The sequence below is a fragment of the Opisthorchis viverrini genome (genome assembly GCF_000715545.1).
Source record: "Opisthorchis viverrini unplaced genomic scaffold opera_v5_1, whole genome shotgun sequence".
In the NCBI taxonomy this organism is placed as follows: Eukaryota; Metazoa; Platyhelminthes; class Trematoda; order Opisthorchiida; family Opisthorchiidae; genus Opisthorchis; species Opisthorchis viverrini.
In genome coordinates, this window is record NW_008751657.1 from 1,871,246 (window position 1) to 1,884,776 (window position 13,531).

Here is a 13,531-nt window from a genome sequence, read left to right on the forward strand (position 1 = left end):
TCGGCTTACTGTAAGCAATACGTTGACGTAGGTCACTGGCATGTCAATCACACTTTTTTCTTACTTAACCAGTGATGTAATGCTACACTGTTTAATCGCGTCATCATTCAGTGAACCTACGAGGTTGGGCTATAAATAAATCCGAATCGATACTAACTTGTTTATTTCAGCACAATTATTTACTGAATAGACGCTGACTTTGTCACCAGCGATGCTAGTTTCGTGACTGACACAACGATAAACCCAAGTATCATTAACAACGGGCAGGAATGAGGCAATGGAACCATTCAAACGGTGTGGCATTTTATACAAAACGATTCCTAAAAGTACAAAAGGCTGGAATAAGTGAGAATTCTGCCACATATGACTAATAAAGAGTGTCATTAGACGTCTTCTGTCCTTTTTGGGGTACAGAATGACAGAGTAGAGGGACTTCTTTCCATACACATGAAACAACATGCACTGAGAAGTGTAGTGATGACTGCTTGTGTTTTGCGTCAATCTATCACGAAATCACATGATATTGTCCTATAGTTATTTAGAAGTGTCCCCAGGACAACTTCAACCTGCATCAAAGCAATTTTCAGTGTGTGTGGATTGAAATTTTATCGTCCCCGAATGTGAAGTTGAGGCATCCTGAGGAATGAAGTCCTCCCACTTTCGCGCAACAGCGTGAGAACCCGTTTTCGGGAATCTGAGCCTCTCGTTCAGTTATCGGGTCGTCCAGTGGGTGTGTCGCATACATATACACAGACATGCGTGCATGTGCGTGTCACTGGATGAAAGACGGTGTCACTCGCCACGGTGAGTACATATAGCCGAACAGCTTTTAAGTTTGGAGGACACTTAAAATCTACAGTCAGATTTGTCGACCTTGTGGAATTAAAATTCGACGACTTAAGGATATCAAACAGGATCTGTGCGGGAGTTCAGATGACGCTAGTCCACTCTTCTATCAGTACTTCGCCTCAAATTAAGTTTGCTGGATGTTGCTTGACTCCTCACCAGGATGGTTCTTATATACCCATACTCGGATGAGTGAAGCAGTAAGACCACACAGGCAGACCCGTCCGAAAAGGAGTCAGTTACGAATTTAACTCGTTTTGACCACACTGGCTATCTGCATACACACCATATTGGATGAAGCACAATGAACTCGGTGAACATTGTTTTCTTGGTTTACAGTCATAGAATAATATCAGGTGACATCGAATGCCCGTGAAATACTCAAGTCACAACTGAAGCTCTGAAGGTGGGCATGCGCAGCATGCTCGGATCACTTGTTTGAGAATCGCCCAATGGGAGGAATGGTCTACTGTGTAGGCCAGTGTGGATTTGTGTATCGTGGAGGTCAGATATCTTAGTGCTTTTGATAAAACCAATTGTACACAAGAAAGTAATGTCACACGATAACTCTTCATTCGTCAGGTTTCTTTCATGGGACACAATATTTTTCTAGGCTGACTGGGAGGAATCACCCCAACAAAGCCCTATTGATTAAGAGTCATTTGAAGCAATCAGGTAGAGCTCAACAGTTCACGTTTCACCAGGCCGAAAAGAAAGAAGCTGGACAATTAGTGTTTTTACTGCTTTGAAGGTATCCTCACTGCATTAGGTTTTGTTTTACCTGCCAGCTGGCTATTTGTTCTGGTCAGTTTGGGTAGGGATTACACTAGAATGTAACATGCTATTCTACCACCGTTTTTTCGGTTCATGTAGAGAGTTTCGCACAAAAAGGGAGAATAGTCATGTATACACTTTTTTGTTACTCAGACAGACCACCTGGTTGCAGTCGTAGTACCACTGATGGATTTTATCTCCCAGCGTCACTTACCGGCCAAACTGCCAAATTGTAAGAAGGCTATTTCAGTGTAGCCACCATTTTTTGAAAACTATTTTCCACTAGTGATCCCATACATGCTATTGCCTACATCGTAACAACTTTGCCAGTCTTCCACATAACTGTCAAAATGCAGACGATACAACTTCTGGTGTCATATCCTATATAGGTGTAGGTTACACTGTCGATCAGCTACTGGTGACCGAACTGCGTAATACGGAAGCTGAGGCCTAACACACTCTCTACGGGCTCTTGGGATGCGTAATTCCTATGAGAAAATAGTTCTACCGCGGCTTTTGTTGTCTCAGCATACACTGATTTCACTTGCAACATAAGACTTCGATTGAACTACAGACGAGCGAACTTCCTGTGCAAACACTATAGGCACACTTAGATTTCCTGATATTCCACAACGAATTCAAAAAATTTGAAAAAAATGGGTGGGCTAACTGTTGATTCAGCAAGACAAAATTGAAACACAATAGGTGGCAGGGATAGGTAGACATAGGCTTAGCTCAATCTTACGGCCCACCTTCAGTATAATATACATCTATTTGCTGTTCGTATTCGTCATAAAAGGAAACACGGCACACAGCTTCACCGCTGGCCTGCGACTGCGGAACTTATAACCAATAGCCTGTGAGACGGATTTTTTGGTCACCTGTTTTTGAACCGCACAGAAGCTTCTGAAACACTCAATCACTAACCCCTGGGTTACTGTCAGCCGGTAGCTGGCTGAACTGACAGCTAGTATTTTTCTTCCTTTATCCGACGAAAACTGTATGACTGGCCGGATTTTTCAGTTGCCCTCTTCGCTGTGAGCCTGCAATCAAACGTTGTTACTGGCAGTTCGCACAAGGTATCCGACCACACTGGAGTTACACTGGCTACAATAAGCCACTCAGTCGGCCACTCAGTCATCGAATGTTAAGCGAGAGATGCGCACATGTCTGTGTGTATCTATGACGCGCATCCACTGGGCGTCCGGATAACTGAATGAGCGGCTCGGATTCCCAAAGACGGGTTCACGGTGTTTCGCGAAAGCGAGGAGTCCAAATTTCTCAGGGTGCCCCAATTTCACATTGTCATCGGGATACTCTGAAAATGGCTTTGATACAAGTTGAAATTGCTTTGGAGCTACCTTTAAATACTCCTGGGATGACTTATCGTAACTAAAGATGAAAAGCTTTGTAAATTTCTTCCAAAGCGGTCATTTTTCGGGGATGGCAGTTACATGAACAAGAGATTATCTTACAAACAGATTAATCGTCTCTATCTAGCTAGTGTGATCATGCGCTCCCAGAGCTTCACCGAATAAATGAAATGTCATTTCTTCCCGGTGTGCATAAACATCCCAATAAACTGACACGAAAAAATCCCTTGGAGAGCTATTGTCTGTCGACTGATAGATTTTCATGCATCCCAGTCCGATCGGAAGTACACCCTACAGTGAACCAATCCGGATTACCTAATTCAACTTGGAAAGGCCAAAAACAGCCGGCCACCTCATTAGCAGCTTCTACAGACATCCTACTTGGTTCTGATGAAAACTTTCATCTAAACAGCGCTTAGAACCTGCGTCATACTGATTCAAACCGTAGCCATTACTGATTAGTCGTTTTCATCCGTATCGGTGCTGTTCAATGTGCTTTCCAATGAAACGGGATTTTTTTCGTGTTAGTGGTCGGACAACTTTGGCTCTCAGTCACAATCGCATTGTGCTGAGATGTAGTAACGTGCTTGATGCTCGACAGATTATCGCTTCACTAGTATCTAGAAGGTATATGCTAGACTATAGATGAAAACCGTTGTGTTTGTTAACCTATTCCCCTCTGGAAAATCCTCTCCGTATTAAAGACTACTTGCTTAAAGTTTAGTGCGCAGGCAGAATGACTCTGAGTGTAGATCATCGCGGTTATTAAACGACAGATGTTCTTATGTAAAAGTAAATACCCCTTACAAAGTGAGATGGTGTTGAACTGCGATTGAAATGAAAGTTTTTATATACTTCGAACTATGTAACCTCATACTTCAGCCGAAACACTATTCAAGATATTGGAGTATGTTCCCTGATGCGACGAGACATGTCACTGCCGTTTTTACTCACTTTTGGTCGCACCAGGTAGACTTATTTCCTAAATTTTCAGTATCTTTGTTTCGTACTTGGACATCAAATCGGATCATAGTTGCAAAGCCTTCATTTGCACTTAGCCTCACCGTGTCTTCTGTGTCTTCCGGAAATTCAGCTTCATTGCAAAACGCATGCTTGACGCAACCAACCCAAACCAGCAGTGGGACGGGTAATAATATCACTGAAACTTGAGAATGTTAAATTTGCTATTTGATTAAAGCATACCCCACATTGGCAACCAAGGGGGAAAAGACCATCGTTTATCCTGGCAAATAGCAGGACATTTTAGTGCAGATGCGTTTGCCTGTAGGCCTCATGCGTATACAGGCAGGTTGGATATGTAAACGGGACAACCCAGCTGGTGAAGGTGTTATACAAGATTCATTTTGAAAACGGAGGGGACGGGTGTCTGAAAAATGGGACTTGTGGGGTGCTTCACTAGTATCATGGGATTTATTGTATGCGATTGGTGATATGATCCTAAGAGTCCCTGGTTGATGGATTCTTTTTTAGTGTTTTCAGGGCTATTTGAAATAGTCGTGTAGTCCAAAAGCGTGACCTGGCCACAAACTCAAAGAATGTCCAATTCAGAGCTCACCGTAAAATTTCTGCGTTTACAGGGACCCTAACATTTTCACGTCTGTTTCCAAAAGTAAAGCAGGGTAGTCGGCCCTTTCTATAAGCATGGATTGAAGAGATGGCACATGGCTGGACCTCCATGAGAAGGGTGTCCTCTTTTCACACAGATATAAAGCTAACAGATCCCTCCCATGAATGGTCTGTATCCATCCACCTTATCAAAATAAGGGGTGGTGGTGTAAAAGCTCTCTGCAAATAACGTCTCATTGAGTGATATTTTTAGGCAAAAATAAAGTGGTGGTAGCAGCGGGAAGAGATGTCTGGAACGAAATAGAAACATTCTCATCGAGCTCATTGACAAGGACACGTGATCAGAGTTACTTTGGAATATCCCACATTGCTCCCCTGTTAGAATTACAGCGTCTGCTCCTTTAGCCCTACAGGTTAGCAATCCTCCATTACTATTTGATTCAAATCGGCGAACTGTGAACTGCCCGGCATAAACAAAAACCGCGTTGACCGAAAAGTTTGTGTAATCCAAATGAACCCCAATAATATTCAGCAGATCGTGTTACCACATATTTTTGACCTAGCTCTGGTTGCAAAAACGGTGTGCACCCATTGATTAACAGTATTCTAAAACCGCACACTTTGAACAGCTGGGTGCAAAAAGCGGAATGAGTTCTCAGTGTTATTTACGGTACAAATGGACGGATGCGACTAATAAGTCGCAAACTATACGATAATGGCTTACGAGGTAGTAATACATGCGTTTCCATCTACAATTGATTCTGTTAACGCTTGATGAGAAAGAATCAGGAGCCAGTACAATTGAATACGTGGGACTCATTGTTTTTACGTGGACTTTTTGGAACAAGTCTCACTAGGAATCCAGTTGCGGCCATGTGAAGTCCCTTTATATAATGACTACCCCTTGAGGTACGTTTTCTTCAATTCTACAATTTGTTCCCCCCACACATGTGGTCCGAATTCAAACAAAGACAGACCACTTTTGCAATAGGCCGTCTTCTTCCAAGAAAGTAAAGTAAATGGAGTGCTTGTCGCCTTATTTCAGACCATTAACATTTGATTCGTTTGAACTAACCTTCTCTGGGACTTATCACAAATGCACACCCTGTGGGGCTATATGTTAAGGGTAAAATCAGCTCAACACATCGTCTCTGTTCGCTGTACATCAAAGTCTGTGACAAAAGTATGGCTTGACGAAATGAAGGATACTAGTACGACGTTGACTACCCCTACAGGACGCTGTTATCGGAGAACAGAATGTGTTGGTTTACCTAGAGCACGACGGCTTGTATGCGGACGTTCAAACCAGCTGTGGAAGTTAGGTACCTCATATCCTGCATGAAAAAACATCCACCAAAAAGCCTATTTATAGCATTCTTGTTGCACTTTGTTTTAACTGTGGTATAGTAAGACCTGTACGTGCAATCACACGAGTGCCGAATTGGACTGAATACTGTACGAATCAGGACGATCTTTAGCCTGTGGTATTGAGTGATGGGAAGAGGGTATAAAGTAAGGCACAGAACAGAAGACTCAGGTAGTCCATTTACAAACGCCACCGTGTAAATCACTATATCGAGAAAAGCGATATGATTAAGTGGGTTTTATCAAAGGCTATAAAACGCTGACTCATTTTTAGTCCAACAATCTAAACATTTCTGCTGATGCATGTAAATGTTCTGTGCGGAAAATGAATCCGCTATTTATATGTAAATATCAGCCATAGTCAGCCGTCAGTATACCGTCTATTCCCATCAAAATAAGTCCAACTATCGATGAAATAAGTCTAGTTAAGAATATTTGGTAGTCCGTCACCGGTTTTATTCTTTTTAGAACCCATAGGGTAGTCTGGCCCAAGAAATTTCATCGATCTCATCAAACTGGACGTACATACTCGTCCGTAGTTTGCAGTGGCTCAACTCAGGCGGTCGTTCATAAAATATTTTCCAACTGAATGTGCTGCATAACCCCCCGTTTTACTTGAAATGCTATTCAAGTTGTCAAGGTGTGCTCTAAGTCAGGATACAAATCTGGTCATTTCAGAAGCCAGTGATAAAGATGTTTTGGCCGTTTCCAAGCTTGGCAAAAGTTTTCCTTCATAGTTGAAGTTGAATAGTCGTCATCTATGAAAGGATTTTGCTTGTTTTATTCACTGTTAGTTGATCCGTGTTGTCTGCAACGGCAGACACAACACCATGTCCACGTAGCGTCCTGCTGCTTCAGTAGAAAGTATGGCCAGCTCCCCTAGTCGACTATACGGGTTTCACTGATTGATGTGAAGTCTATCGGATAACGTTTGTGTTCTTTCGCAGCATGATCTCGGGTTTCAAGTCCATCCTCTCTATTGTTGTTGGGTAGAATCCACAAGCTCTAGGTTACTGTAAGAACCGCCAAAACATTGGTCATCAGTTTTATCCACTTCATACGTATATCCTCATCGCTACGCACACGGTCAACCTGAATGTGCCACGTACAGACAGACAATCACGATACACTCATAGGGCATCCAGTCAGATTGGCCAAGTCGTACCATTCTAATCCATCATATCTTTCTGTTTCCAATGAAAATCTCGTTCTGTAATGGAAGCCAGTGTATGCCGAAAAGCCTTTCAAAATTCCAAACTAAATTCTCACTGCAAACACATCCGATCTCATTGAATCATGATCTGGCTTGTCGTCACGTCATCGAGTGGAATTCGTCATCTAATCGACCTGGCTTCTCAAACGAGTGGTGTGCGGATTCGGATTCAACCACCCGAATTCATCAGCCTTGATCTTCACCTGTTTCTAATCAAAACAATCTTGGGTCCCGTTCCAACCTGTCATTGCTCGGATCAAGACTACTTGAGATACAGATCCTGGCAACTCCTGTGCGAATGAGCTTATTTCGCAAAATGATCAAGCCCCTGTTGCAAAACACCCACACTGTGATACTGTAGTTACTTAAACCTGAGTCGAAAGCAGACCCTAGGAGGTCAATTATTTTTTGCGTCTATCCTTGGAGGATCCCACGGAGGGGTAAATTTTCAGTACTCATCAATATCGATTTCAGTTTACGACACCGCTTGTGCTAAGACGAAAAATAGCTTGTTGCATATTCAGTCTAACCCTTAGCTGTGTTTCATAAATAGCACCTTTCTTTTTTTTGTGTGTGCCACTATGAACATGGGGAAAAACACCGACATTCCTGTGTCATTAATCATGCGGTCTTGAAAAACATTGTTTCCTGGCGTACGTTTTCTAGGTCTAGATTTCTTCATGTTTACGAACAACTTTCTTCAAAGACTCCTGTCAAAAACCTCCGAACAAGCGTAAGGTGAAACCATTTCCGATCCAGATTAGAAACAGTGGAATCAGTACATCTGAATGTGAATCCTTTTGATTGGTCAAGATAACGTTTATCTGAGAAAGTCAGGTAAAGCACGAAAATATAAACGGACAGTAGTCAAGTTATCATTCTTACTGGTTCTGTACAAAGGCCACCCATCTAATTGCTACTCCCAATGGCGGTCCAGGGGAGTCTTATTATGTGTTCTGCAGATATTTAGTCAAGGCTGCTTACAAAGGTGACCGAATAGGCCCAAACGCAATCCACTCGTTTTCTACTCTACTTACTGGTCTAACGGAATACTGGTAGCTACTAGAAATAATCAACTCTCTCTCATCCCCGTGTACAAGGATCAGGAAAGACACGAGTTCGGCTGGTACGGTGCTTGCATACTAGTTCAACTGAGAATGAAGGAGGAATATTAATTTGTAGAGGCTCGGCTCTTAACTTAAGAGATCATCAGCAGACATTGAAATTGATCCACTTCATACATAACCAGGAGTTAAAGGAAGTGGGAACTTCACAGTTCAGAACTGCAAAAGAAACCATACGAACGGTCCTTAGGAGAAGCACCGAAATCCGATTGAAACGGGGAGATCAATCCGGTTGGAGTAAATTCCCAACCGATAATTTAAAGGAAAAAATTAAGGGGGTTGAATCAACCGGTAGATACAAGGATACCAACTATTACAATAAGGTAAAAGGGATGGTGGTACCAACCAATCCGTGTTTAGAAAGTTAGATCACGAGGAAATGCGAATTGGGAACAAGTCAATAGAAATAAGGTAAGAAGATCAATAAAAACAGAGGGAATCACGATAACCAACCAAATAAAAGTAATGCATATCACAAAGCACCACAAATCACAAGTGGGCTGATGGACACACTCCTGATTGGCCAGCCAAGGCAAGAAGTATTAGATACTTTTTCCCATGCCACGTAAACGCGTAAGGAGGGTGTAGCTACCTGGCGATGATGGTTCCTTGATTGGTGACGAAATGCTCTAACTGTTATCCAAATATGGTGCATTCTATCTAATCTGATCCTAAATACAGATGAGGCAATGACCCATTAAAATGTCGAGCGGATGCTCGTCACCCATTATAATGTAAAATGCGCTACTCCGGGCTTTATGCTAACATTATTTTCCTTCTCATTAGCAAAGTAATTTGGTATTCACCGGAAGCGAGGGGCCAAAGTAAACCCCGGCTGAATCTATCGTTTATGATGCTCCTCCATCTTCATTACCTTTTAAACGCAAGAAGGAACAACCGCTAGCTCACCGCTACGCACAACTACCCTCCTTAATAACGCACTGATGATGTCACCTTGATTGGTAATGAAACGTTTGCAATCAAGTTACCCAGCTCAGTGAAAAAGCCAACGACCAGGAAGACGCATCTAACGCAGCCGTTTCTGAAACAAGAACTTCTTTGTTCTAACCATGTTCCTCAAACTGTTTTTCTATGGTAAAGTCTGACCCCCAAAACAAGTAGCTGGTGGGCTATTATCTGTAAAAGTATGAAGCATCAGCTGACATGACAGAGACCAGCTTCTTTATGTATTCTGCTTCACTGAATCCGAATTCCGCTCTTTTTATTTGAATGCGAATCGGTATCGCTTATTCTCTGTCTGCTTAGACTGTTCAAAGCGTTTGTATGATGGTTCGCATTTTGCGGACTGTGCGTCCAATTGCATTTGCTACCAGACAGAAGCTCTTGGCCAGATGATTATCGCCCTTAATTCTTTTGGTCAGTTAACTCCGTACCGTCGGTGCGACGACGATGCAGGCGTGCGCGGGTCGTGCGGTCTGTTCAGACCAGAACACATCACGTGTTAGCGAAATACACTCATTTGCAAACTAATTTGGTTTCCAAGAGACTCATCTGGAACCCAGCTGAATCGCTCGTTTGTGATGTTTCCAGGCAACTGAATGTGCTGCACCATACTGCTCCATGTTTCAGTCGCTACGATATTCGAGATATCACGATACATGTATATCTTTGCAATGCACTACTCATAAGGTTACTAAAGTTCGTCGACAGCCCACGACCAGTTTCGTTCTTCTTGGTGCTCATCAGGTAGACGCAGTCTTCGAGTTTCCGTTCACGGAGAACATAAGGTTGACGGAAACTCGGAGACTGCACCCACCTGATGAGTCCAAGAAGGGTGAAACCGGTAGTGGGCTGTCGGCGAATTTTCAGCGACTTTATGAGTAATACATCATGTGTTACTTTTGGTGCACTCCAGCATTTGGTGTTGAGTGAAGTTGACAAGGTCCCTGCTTGTTCGAATACCTAGAAGACAGCCGATGAGCTGATAAATGGAGTGGTCTTATTGCTGTAACTTGTACTAGGAAAAAGGTTTGTGCGTTCTGATTACTTTGAGATGAGAGCTAATCCTACATACTACAGACATTTTGCTTACAGCCCAACTGATTGATATGGTTCAGCCTTCAAATAGGTCCAAGTAGACAAAAACGAATTGATGGACACGCATCACTTACAAGTAGTCAGATTTGTCATCTTGGTTACTTCCCAATTATAACCTTGCCAATGAGTAGATTTTCAACTTTTGGAATTATACTTAGGCTACGAGAGGGAATGATTTAATGTCAGTAGAGACACCGTATCTAAAAGTACACTTCCAAGGATGTAAAAGAATGTCACCGTGTGCCTGCTGTGGGTGAAGATGAGAGAATTGGAATCAGTTATATTCAGTCGTGAAGGGGGGACAAAATTACTAAACGTGCCATTTATTGGAACATGAACTTTCGTCATGGAAAACTACAATTAAATAGGAATGAAATTGGAGTCGAGGTGAGGAGTAATGCGTTCTTCCGTCTCGGATGATATTGACCCGAAACACTAACAAACGTGGTGGGTTTTGCAGTGAAACTTATGGTCATTAAAACTGCCTAATTTATAAGTACTTTATAAGTACTTTTACCTGCCATCGAGGGTATCGGGAAATTTCGAACCACGTTTCATGAAGACTTGACCCTCAGGAGAAGTCGAAATCCCACACTACTTGTAGTGGTCTCTAGACCAATGTGCTGAATTCTGGTCAGTCCTTAAACGTCTGTGCACCTTTTCAGTTTGCTTTTCAATTTACAACCTCGGAATGATTTCAGAGAGCACACAATGTTCGGTTCATCTAGCCGATTAACCGATAAGATCGAGGGGCGAAAGTCCACCTCGATTCTGGCACATTTTATACTAGTGTCTGTTCGTGTCAGCGCTAAACGTGTGGACTTGTCCACAGCCATGTGACGCGAACACCGACCGTGTCCGGTTGTGGCGGCAAGCAAAATATGAATTCTCCGATGAGTTTCCCACTCGAAGAATCCTAACATCCAAAAAGCCATCTGTGTAGGTAAAATTCCTGCAGAACCTCCTCCAGCGAAAGAGAGGCGGCTTCTGAGAAGACTCCATGAAAATTAGTCACAATCATCGTTATACCTAGGACATCTGGCAACTTCTCTGCATTTCCGGTTCTTACCACCGCAGCTTCCTTCTAACACACTCATGGTCGACGCCTCTTTCAGTGCAGTCTATCACTTCCTCAATCGCACGAGTGATTTTCAGCAGTCGGTGAATGTTTACAGCAGGGGAAGTCAGGGTCATGGACGATAGTTCGTCAGAAATTTTGAGTAAAGTTAATTAGGTAAAAATAGAAAAAAAATGAGTAGAAGTGCAGTTATTCCATAACTCACATTACATATTCTTGGATTGTATGGGTACTTTATCCTGACTCCCGAAATGTGTCAGATTTAACTCTAATTTGATGTGCTTCTTGTTTAGTGTAGAAATCGATCTCTGTGTATGTGTATGCTCAAACGGATCAAACTGTCTTGCTGACACTAGAGCTCCGAGTCGATTTTTCCCGAACCTCTAGTTTCAACCACAAGAGCCCTCCGAACTTTGAGGATTTATTGTCCTAATGTTGCTGAGTTCCCTCGAAGCAAAGCTTCCTAAATTCCATTAGAAACCGTTCACCAGCTGACGCGCCAGTACGCCGCCACTCTAAGATTTTATGGAATGTGTGGGTGACTAGGTGCTGTAGTGTAAATTTCTTGAACTAAATACCCACGGGGTTCCTTGGCCACACAATGTTCCTACCTGCAAAACGTTTGGGAATGGAATAAAACACTAAGATCTTGCATTTTGTTTCATATATGCTCGAACCAGAAACCATTCTAATCTACGTTGATATTTTTATAGATCACCAAATTTGAATTTCCCTCCAAGCAAACATATCTCTGGTGGAAAAATTCCGGTGGAATACTTTCCATGCATCACTGGGACCCCGGAATGCTTTAATGGGGCTCAAAAGCTTGGACTGGTACTCTGAGCTCAACTCAGGAACACGTAATAGCTTTCGAAATTTCAATTCCATTGTGTAGGTGCTGTAGTGTAAATTCCTTGAACTAAATACCCACGGGGTTCCTTGGCCACACAGTGTTCCTACCTGAAAAACGTTTGGGAATGGAATAAAACACTAAGATCTTGCATTTTGTTTCATATATGCTCGAACCAGAAACCATTCTAATCTACGTTGATATTTTTATAGATCACCAAATTTGAATTTCCCTCCAAGCAAACATATCTCTGGTGGAAAAATTCCGGTGGAATACTTTCCATGCATCACTGGGACCCCGGAATGCTTTAATGGGGCTCAAAAGCTTGGACTGGTACTCTGAGCTCAACTCAGGAAACACGTAATGCTTTCGAAATTTCAATTCCATTGTGCAACTATTGATCACAGATTCCCGCAAATGTGTGCAGCAAACTACTTTTTCCCGCCATTTTGTTGGTCGGGCTACGAGCCACCAAGCGAATATGGTCGACACTAGACCTTTGTCCCTTTGATCGGCACCTAACATGCAGGGTGCTGTCAACTTGGTTCTGAAAGGGACAACGTATCATCAATCCTATACCCGCCCAGTAAGCCCATAGCGAAGCTCGTTCGTGAGGCTGCAAGCCTCTTCAGGGTTGGGTTTAGCATGGAAACTCCTGTGTTGCACGTCTGTGGACTAGGCCTAAAGGCACGTTGGTGCAGTTGATCGTCCACACGACACCCAGGTTGAAGGCACAGCTAAGGTGACCGGATGATCACCTTGCTGTGATCATGTCACTACTCTGTGTTAGCACTGTAAGAACGGTAACACTGATGTGAGGAGCTACTCACAGCCAATACCACAGGACTTCAAGTATTCAGTGGTTCCAGAACAGACAAGGACAATATCAACAGTGTTGAATACCAGTGCAGAGCCTGGGATCGATATAATGTCATCGTATGATTTGGTTGAACTCTTTCGTGTCATCTACAGACCCTACATCCATGCCTTTCCCGAATGCAAACTATGAAATGCAAATAGAAATAAGGACGTCCAATGAGAACACTTCACTTGCTACATCTGCGTATTCCGGAAAATCCTATTCAAAATACGAAAAAGATACTTTAACGAATATGTTTTACGTAAGGTCTTCTCAGGGCATGCAGTCTTAAGAGCTAAGACAACAGTATCCAACACAATTTACTGGGTACAGTGGACAGCAGAGAAAAAGCGACAGACAGGCGGTAAAACGCCTCAATAAGGGGGAGACAGTACCTAGGGATA